Here is a 10,081-nt window from a genome sequence, read left to right on the forward strand (position 1 = left end):
AACGCTGAGCTTAGGGCCCTTGCGACCTTCAAAATCACTAGGTTACTGCGCACTTCCTTTTCCGGCTATGTAGTGCTGCTGCAGATTCTCCAGATAAATGCGCGCTAGCCTCGACTGAACCTCGTCCAGCACCCGTTATCGCGTCCAATTATTTGCTCGCGCCTGCATTGTGCGCCATCGCGTCGTCGTGGGGTGTATGCTGCGTTCTTATCTGGAGCGTAAAGATAGGGCGTTCCGCTGCCATTACAACAATCGTTCGGCTCTTCCTTACCGCAGCGAGAGACGCACAATACGCAATACCTTCGAAGTGAGCCGCCACTTTTGGAGGGAGCTCTTGCGGAATGACGACGGGCCGAATTGGGTCGTCCAAGCTGCACGGCCAGGTTTTCAGTTCCGAGCAGTTCTTAAAGGCTACTACGACGCATTCGGCGAAGCGTTTACGTTGTAATCGGGGTCGGCAACCGAGCGCAATTTGAAGCAAACGAAGCTTCTGCTGCACCTTTCTTCCTCCCGCGGGCTGAATTAGTACACGCTGTAAGACCTGCTGACCCCAAATGAAGCCTATAGGTGTACTAGAATTAGCATTGCCCAAGCATGTAGCACAGGCAATAGAGTGGGCGATAAAGAAGTAAGAACAATAGCGCCCTGCCAGCACCGTCGCATGACACAAGGGGTTAGCATGTATACATAAGCATCGATTGACTCAAGCATTACAAGTCGAGACTTGGATCGTTTTGTGCGTGTGTGTAGTATTGCGTCATTCTTCTGTTCAACTGCTTCGTTCAAGCGTACTTGTGCACTGCATCATTTTGCAACGCAATGAAGAGTTCGCACGGATAGAAGTTGTCAAAACTGACTCAAAATCTGGAGCGGCGAGATCTCGATACGCGGAGCCACGATTTCATGAAAACACCAGAGCATGTAGGACCAGAGGCATGCCCTCTTTGTTAGGGAGGGGCAGGCTGAAGGTGATGGAAGGCGCGGTCTTTCACAGGAATATCATGGGGAGCGGCCCTGTTCACAGGGTTTCAGGTCATGTACGAGATGGCGCCTCACTACTTCTGTGATGCCAGCGGTTTCCCGGCAAACGAGAGACACTGTTTCGTGTCGGTCTTGCAATTTAAGCTCCTTGAAAAAACAAAACAACAACAACAACAATTTCTTAGCGATGGTCGAACGATGATTCAAAAAAGGAACACCACTGATCACTCGCAAGCAGAAAAGATGTTACCCAGTGCGCACAACATCCAGTACATAGCAACGACCATACAATGGGTGGTACCGACCTCCCGTATGCTATAAAGCAATGGGAACGGCTTGGCAGTCTCATCGCCACTTTGCTCAATCGATATGAAGGCCTCTTGTTTTCCTTCCTTTCCCCGTCTCCTTAGCTACGTTGGCGACAATTTTTGTCTTGTGTCGGGTTTTGTGGCGCTTATATACTGTCCTTATGCGTGAACTCAAGGTGGCGAATTCTTTTCTAATCGCCACCGTAGAGCCTTCCTGCTCTTTTTATTTATTTCATCAAGAGTAGACACTCGCCGAAGGTGGCGCCATCTTCTATTCCAGGCCTCCGCAGTTGCAACAGAAGTTTCAAGCGTCAACGATTGTACCAAACTCTCGTTTAATATCACATCGAGGAACGTCTCGTTACACCATTCTAGAGCTGGTGTTGGTCTTGTAATCGCTTCGAATTACGCTGAAAAGTATGATGCTAGCTAGTTTGACAAGAAAATTGACTATAGTAGACGCCACTATGTGATGGTATGCATTATAATCATGCGCTTACAGAAACCAGATAAGAGGGATTGCATTTTTTTTTATATATATATACAGGGTGCCTCCATTGGCTCTGAGGACACAGGTTCCCCAAATTTTAGCCCAGTGGGTACGCTTTGCATCCTCTATTAATCACCACCATTTCTTTCTATGTCAATGTATTCATGCCCAACACCATGTTTTTGCGGGCTGCACATAAAGGCATTTCATTGGAGTTTCACCAGAAGCAATGACCAGGCAGACAAGAGGGGCAAGCGGCGTGCTTCTTCCCAGTGGCACCACGCAGTCATGTATCACGTCAAGATTTGCCAGTCCAGATGCCCCGCAGCTGCAGGCGCTTCCGACAGCCAGTGAGAAGCCGTAAAGAGATCACCAACCAATAGGAGCCCTTCATGCAGCCGTGCTTCAATCGCCCCTTAATCGCCACCGTAGAGCCTCCCCGCTCTTTTTATTTCTTTCATCAAGAGTAGACACTCGCCAAAGGTGGCACCATCTTTTATTCCAGGCCTCGGCGGTTGCAACAGATGTTTCAAGCGTCGACGATTGTACCAAACGGGCGTATCACTACGAAAATATACTGCCGGTACGCGGCACATACCAGTTCCATTACCCGCGGTCAAGCTTTGTGTTCGAAGGAAGGAGGAACATTCGTTCTTACGTCGCGGGCCAGATTGAACTCCGAGAGAAGCCTGTTCGTTCTCTCCGTGTATAATTCCTTCGGCGAGGACAGTGGAGTGATAGATGTCGGTGCCTTTGAGCAGCGATAATGCGCCTAATGACAGCTGATAACGTCGACCATTCCATTAGCCTTCTTTGCTTCCTTTTCTTCTTTCGTCTTTTCTTCGCATGTTCCTCAAGCCCGGAATGTGTATGTATGCGGTGTGCGGACAGGCCTGTCTGGATATCTTGGCAGCGATCTCAATGCTATATACAGCGCCCACAGCACAACCGCCAAACGGGCCAAACAAGTTTCGCCCATTACCTGAGCAAGCTATAGTGACATAGGCGGTAGCTGTAGAGGCATCGACGAAGCGATTTCTGCTCGCTAATAGCCAGCTATGTTGCGCGGAGACAGCAGCGTGATCGTGTTTGAAGACGGTATCCTCTACACGAGACGATGAGCGCTGTTGTTAAACTCGGTCATCTCGGGAGGTGGTTTCAGATCTAAAACTCCGGCCGCATGCGGGCATCGGTGCTATGTGATGTCCGTGAAAACCTGAGCGCAGGCACAGGGATCAGAGTGAAAACGATGCAGCCACAATTCTTACCCCTATGCGGAATACAGCACATTGAAAGACGCTAACCTTTGCCTCGATGGTATAGCTATCATTGGCAATAAAAGAAAGCCCACTTTAAGATATATATAGGTCTTCGCGACAAGTGATGCTTTGTGCTTAGCCATGTGAGAACAAGATCTCGTTTAAAACCTTCCACTGTCCTGAGATGGGAACCTTCTCCCGCTACCAGCAATAAGTAATCGGTGTATTCAGGGCGAGAAATATGACCCAGGGCATGCGTAGCATATGGCGGCTCTTATACCGAAAGCTTTGAAGATATCTTACCCTTGCAGAGAGCAATTAGTGCTGTTGCGCAGAATACTCATTTTTGTCGACTATGCTGAGGGGCAAGGAATTTCGAGGCAGTGCAAAGTAATCATTGAAACACTAGTCAGATAGGCTACAACCCTGCTTGTGGTGATATGGAGTGTCCGAATTCGGAAGCAAATTAGCATTCCTCCTTCTGACAGGCATGGCATTATGAATCATTTTCACTTTGTTGCGGAAAGCAGCGGCTGCGTTTCGCTTCGTGTAGTATTCGAAGCTATCTGCAGCGCGCTCCCTCTCATGAGTCTCGATTATGACTATTTCTGTCGCGTGTTAACTGCCCTACGTTCTGGAATGTGAGGCTGGACTCGTAGCCTCTAACGTAGCAACTAAACGTTCCATGGTTTCTCGGTATTTGGCTGATGCGATTTATTGAGTGCGCGAGGGATGTCCGCCTTTCTATACGAGCGAAGGCTTTACACGGACTCGTATACTCCTTCGGAATCTGTACTTGATGTCCCATTTGAGCTAGTTGGTTCATAGCACAAAAAACAACAGCCAACATAGTGGTCGCGTTATTGTTTGTTTCTGAGCACGCTTTTGCGCTTACGTACGTGTCCTGAAATCAGCACACCGGGTCGAGTGGAGGGGAAAGGCTGTCCGCAGCACTCGAGCCGTCTCTCGTCGCGAAATCACGCGCACCCACCGGCTGGAGAAACCGGCACTCTCAGACGTGCCGTCGTCACCGGCTGGGCTTATCTGGCTCTCGAGAGATAAAAGGAACCCTCTTATCACCCCCCGTCGTGAAAGAGCATGCTTCTTTTGCATATCTATCAGCCTCTACAGTCCTTCCGAGTGACGCTGCCGCTGTTAACCCTCCCACACATCGCCTCGCAGCCCCAGGTCTGCGACTCGATAGTGAAAGCCATTGACAATGTTAAAGATGGCATCACACTCGGCGGCTGCCTCGTCGTTCCGGTTATACAAGCGAAGGCTGCGTCAGGATAAGTGTGCTCCAAGCTCTGCCTGTTTCCGATGGAAGAAGCCGTCTTAGCAGAAACCACCAGGGAAGCCCGCGACGAGGTGAACGCAAGAAAACCGATACACATGAGCGCCTGCTGTCGCAATCGTGCCAGCTTTTTTTGCTCCCCTTTCAATTTAACGTTTCCATTTCGTAGATGAGAAAGTCCAGTGTGTTATATACAGCACTCTTAGCTCCTTGCTGTTCGCTTGTAAAGGAGAGCTCCAGCTCCATCCGTCCGTCGAAATTCAAGAACGTGGATGCTCTCTCAACTGGTGTTCCTTTTCTCTCCTCTTTCTTCTTCTACCATCTGCGGAAACGGCTGCCCGCTCAGATGTTGCATCACCCTCTTCCTTCCTTCCTTCCTTCCTTCCTTCCTTCCTTCCTTCCTTCCTTCCTTCCTTCCTTCCTTCCTTCCTTCCTTCCTTCCTTCCTTCCTTCCTTCCTTCCTTCCTTCCTTCCTTCCTTCCTTCCTTCCTTCCTTCCTTCCTTCCTTCCTTCCTTCCTTCCTTCCTTCCTTCCTTCCTTCCTTCCTTCCTTCCTTCCTTCCTTCCTTCACCTTCATTCCTTCCTTCATTCTTTCTTTCCATCCTTCCGTCACCTTCATTCCTTCCTTCTTTCTTTCCTTCCTTCCTTACTTCTTTCTTTATTTCTTTCCTTCATTCCTTCTTTTTTTCTTTTTCGAGGACCACATTACATTTTCGCACGTACGATCCCCGTGGTGTCGATGATGGAGCAGTCTTTACGATGCCAATTTTCGAACGTTTTCGAAATTCCTCTGTGCTGTTACGGATAACATTGCATCTCTGCCTTGCATTTGAAGTCGTCTGCTGTCCCCATTCCTTTTAGGAGGGTTATATGTGACAAAGTTTTGCGCAAGTTGGCGTTGCAGGGACATACAGGCTTGCATTTCGTCTTGTTTACTCCGAGGATACCGGTCGTTGCCGCCTTGTGATAGCACAACACGCGGCTGTGAAGAGGGGCACTTGTATTTACGGCGGCAGTTCATACGAAGGGCCTACGGGGAAATTGCATCCTTTGTCGTATTTTTGCCTTAAACTGTACCTGCTGGCCAAACGTAATGCTATCCAGGCGGGATGGCATTTTCATAAGAGACATATGTTATCGCAAATATGCCGCTTGTGATGACAAGGTCCGCATGGGGCCGAGAGGGGCCGCATTCGTGCGAGTGTGGCGGATAGGTAAAAATATCGCTATTGACTACACATCAAAGAAAAGCGCAACCAAATCCTTCTTTGATCTTGAAAAGCAAGGACTAAAGCTAGCCTGGAGATCGCAGAAACGCGACACCCTTTCCTTGCCGCAATTCGCTGCCGTATAAACATTTGCCCTCACTGCAGATCTCTCCAAGAGAGGTGAAAGTCGCGGTTGCAAAACCTTTCTCCCCTTTATTCTCAGCCAACCAACCGCACTCTTTATCTCTATAAGGGCGATATAGGGCTCTTCCATCCATGTCGCGATGAGGGGTTCTTGGAAGTTTCCAACGAGGAAAGCATTCAGGTGTCACGTGGCGGCCAGTCAGGAAGAACGCAGTAAGTCCGTTGTGGACTGCAAAAGACGCTCAACTAAGAAGGGGACACAGAGGCGGTGCGCCATCCGTAGTAAGCAGCAGGGTGGCACTGTTTGTAGTATTGGGTTCAGGAGGCCGCAACAGAAAGAGGAAGAAAGGAAGCAAAGAAGAAATACAGAAAGGGAGGCAGAAAAAAAAAAATGAGAGACGCGTAACCTCCAATGCTGAGTACCAAAAATATCACGTTAGACAATTCTCTCTGCTGTTTTATTCCCATGGTTGAGCACAACCGTTTACTCAATGACATGCACCCATTTAAACGAAACCCGCCATTGTGAAAGATGCCAACGTGAAGAACCTCGCCGGACCAACGCCGTGGCATCATATCTGCTCTGGGGACTCTACCTTGTCACTTCACGCAGAAGCTTCCCAGAACCGTACTGAAATTGCACTCCTCACGCACAGAAGTACGCCATCTCACCGGTGCCTTTCAGGGTGTGCAACGAATGATAAACCCCCTTTTTTTCCCCGGCTTCTGTTTCGCAAGTGGGCGTCACTTTGCCTTTGTAGGTTAACCTGGCAGACAGGTAAGAGCTGGCGGCGTGTTTTCACGACTGGTCTGCAAACAGCCCTAATCGAACAAGAAGCCACTTGGCGCCCAAAACCAGCAGAAAGAAAAAAGGATCGAAGCCGAAAGAAAAAAAGAAGCTTGCACGTACGTATGCAAGATTACTTATCGGATGCACCCCATCCAGCTGCCCACGCTAGGCGTCGTCACCTGTAGCACAATCGCACTCTTTCTCGGCAGCTTCCATCTAGGCGTATGCGCTAACATGAAGCAGATAGAAATGAAAACATGCCAGCCAGGGGTTGAGGGAATGCTCCCAAACATTGTGCTTATCTATCCCTTCACCTGTGAGCGCAGAAGCAAGTGCCGTGCATACAAGCGGGCACGATTCTTGGAGCAGCTGTGAGCGGAGGAAGAACTGCGGGTATACAAGGTATCTTCCTCGAGTAACGCGCCCAAGCGTGCGATCACGTACTACTTGCTCTAATCGGTCGAGAGACAGGGGCCGTGTAAACAGGACCAAAAGCGCCCAGGGCTGCGACGGAGGCAACCATGATAGACGAGTCGGGGAGGGAAAGGGAGCAAGGTGGGTGAGCACGAAGAGCGATCTCCTGGTACGTGCAATCGTCGGAACAGCAGCCGCGGCAACAGACCGGAGCATAAAGCGGAAATGAAACAGCGAGAGATGCATTTCGACGGAGTAGAGAGCAGCCGATGGCGATCCTGCCTCATCGGTTCTGAGAAGCCGTGTACGAAGAGGACGGCTCTTGGAAGATTGAACACGTCGCTGGGTCAGGTATGCCCTATGCATTATAGGAGCTCAAAAAGTCCCAAGTAAAAATCAACAAAACAACGCATGCTGAACAAAGAAGAAAGCGCAAGAAACGATGGAAGAGCGACAAGAAGACGAGTGCATTCGTCGGGAAAAACCATTACGACTGTCATGGCTGTGTAACTTGAAGCGTTTACCTACAGCGAAATGCGCAAACAGGCATTCAGTTTTGGTGGTCGCGGCTGATGTACCGCAAAAACTCTGACGTGCGTCGAGTTCTGTGCAGTGCTGATGGTAGCCCCGCAGACGCTGCTAACACGATGGTAGGTACCATTTACCTGCAGCTGTGCCAGCTCCCTGTAGGATGCATTGCGAGCTTATACGTCATAGCTCTGACGCAACGTTCGAATGATGCAGCATTTTATAGACCCGCGAAAGGCAGAGGCTAAAAATTCAGCTGCTGCATAGAATTCATAACAAGAACCTCACTCCCACAGTTGATCGGTTCCAACGCCGGCACAGAAGTAGAAAAAAAAAAAAAAATCAGACAATGATGGTAGTGATGCCACAAATCTACGTTATCAAGGCGTTGTTTCCGGAGGTCGGGACTCTATAAACACACACGAATTCTTTAGGGAAAGAGTACGGTAGCTCTATGTAAAAGGACAAATCGAGCCCACGCATTCCAAGCGGCACAGCAGGGCGCATCTCCATGCCTGATCAAGCTCAAGCAAATAGCGTGCGCCACATGCACACTGCTGCTAAAATACGGATATTGCCCCAGCACGACGGGATGCTGGCAACGTCGTAAAACTCGGCGCCAAATAGAAATCAGTGCACTTACTATCGGCGGAGGCTTGCCTCTTGAACGTTATCCTACCTTATCATGAGTGAGAAAGCCCTGATTAAGCCAGTGAAAAAAAAAGAAAAAAAAAAAAAAGGAGGTGTACAAGAAAAATCTGAGACGAATGCCATTTACAAAATATGTTAACTCGCTTCTGTTGAGAGAGATGACCACATGAGCACGGAATTCAACGGCAGAGAGAAAAAATCGCAGGATTTTTTTTTCTTGCAGTAGGATAATCGCGGATTGCCTTATTAAAAAACCTGCTGATTAATAGATTTGCTGAGACAGCGGATGACGCAGAACAGGAGTGACTGGCGGTATTTGGATGATTGCTGAGTCAGATGCATGGGCGTTGGCAGAATGTTTCCCACAGGAAGGTTGAAATGAGTGGGGGGGCCCCATTTGCAATCGACGCCCGCGATCAGATGTTGATGAAGAGCATTTTGAATACGCGATAAGTTTCGAAAAGCACGACGGAATGAGTTTTCGGGTGTGTTATTCGCCACAAGTGGAATTATTAGCCTCGCTTTAAATGTCAGATGGTTGACCCTTCACTACGGTGTCCGTCATATAGAGCGAATCGCTTTGGACGTTCCACGCCGAAACGAAAACAAACTGAGTTTATACCGACACGGTAAACATGATTAAAGATTAGAGTTCGTGCCGCATTTGTTGGCACGAAGGAATCCGCTGTGCTTTGTTGACTGCCTTTCGTGTGCCCTGCTTCGATGGATGTACAGCCTTCCGTGTTTTGAGTAATATTGTGCCAATGCGAACAGCCCGGCACTATACTGCGCCGGCAGATAGAGAGGAGAAAGAATTACGAGGGCAAATGCGTGCCAACCATTGCTGAAAAAAGCGTCGCCAACCATTGCTGAAAAGAGCACCTCGTATATGTAATGTATATGCTATTCTAATTATTGCGAAGCGGTCCCTGCCAATTACCAGCTGTTATGCATCGGGGCTTCAAGAAACTACGACTGTTTCATACGCCGCATATAGAGCACGCGATACGGAAAAGAGTTTAGATATGAGGCAAATAGCCTACCACGTGAAAGAAATCACTTGCAATCGTTGCTTAGGAAAGGTTATTGTAAACGACCCTCAACATCACCGCGATAATTTTGTTATAACGGAGTGACTACTCATTATCGAACACACAATCTCAGCCGTACGAATGCAGAGAAAGGCTATAAGGCTTGCACAGAAACATCGTAGATGAACGTCGTCGTGATGCAGGTTCAAATCCGGGACCACGGAGTCGGACAATACGGGGCAGTCGACCTACCAACTAAGCTAACCCGGAAGGATAGCTGATCACATGGTTTTGAGAGAGCGCGAAGTGACCGAGTTCAGAGCAGACTTGCAATAAGGGAGATATAGCTCAAAAATAATTAAAGCAAGCGGTCTTGAGGCGCTACCTTGCAAAAAGCTCTTAAGTTAAGCGTTTACAAACACCCTACACTTTGATCTTAGCCAAAAGGCCTTAGCCCCCAGTGCAGGGTAGCACACCGGTTTCTTTTACAGGTTAACCTCCCTGCCTTTCCTCCCCACATTCCTGTCTCTTCTCCTCACACCCAGAACCATAAGGAAGTATAACATGAAATACAAAAGAATCTCTTTGATAGCATTTGTTTCTCATGGGATTGCTGACAGCCACGAACACGACGCTCTCTCCTGCACCGGCGGCGCCCGTCTCCCGATTTCTGCGTTGTGCATCGCCTCAGTGCCGCTGCGCCTAGAAACCGACGCTCTCGAGATATAAAGATATCCAGTAGACTCTACAATCGAGGACATTGTAAACTGCCGCGGTCAATGCCTTCTCCCGCGTTGACTAAAAGGATGGTTTGGTTTGGTTTGGTTAGTGGGGCTTAACGTCCCAAAGCGACTCAGGCTAGAGAGACGCCATAGTGGAGGACTCCGGAAATTTCGACCACCTGGGGTTCTTTAACGTGCACTGACATCGCACAGCACACGGACGCCTTGCTTTTCGCCTCCATTGAAACGCGGCCGCCGAGG

Source organism: Amblyomma maculatum, chromosome 10 (genome assembly GCF_055883805.1).
Source record: "Amblyomma maculatum isolate TAMU_Amacu chromosome 10, ASM5588380v1, whole genome shotgun sequence".
NCBI lineage: Eukaryota > Metazoa > Arthropoda > Arachnida > Ixodida > Ixodidae > Amblyomma > Amblyomma maculatum.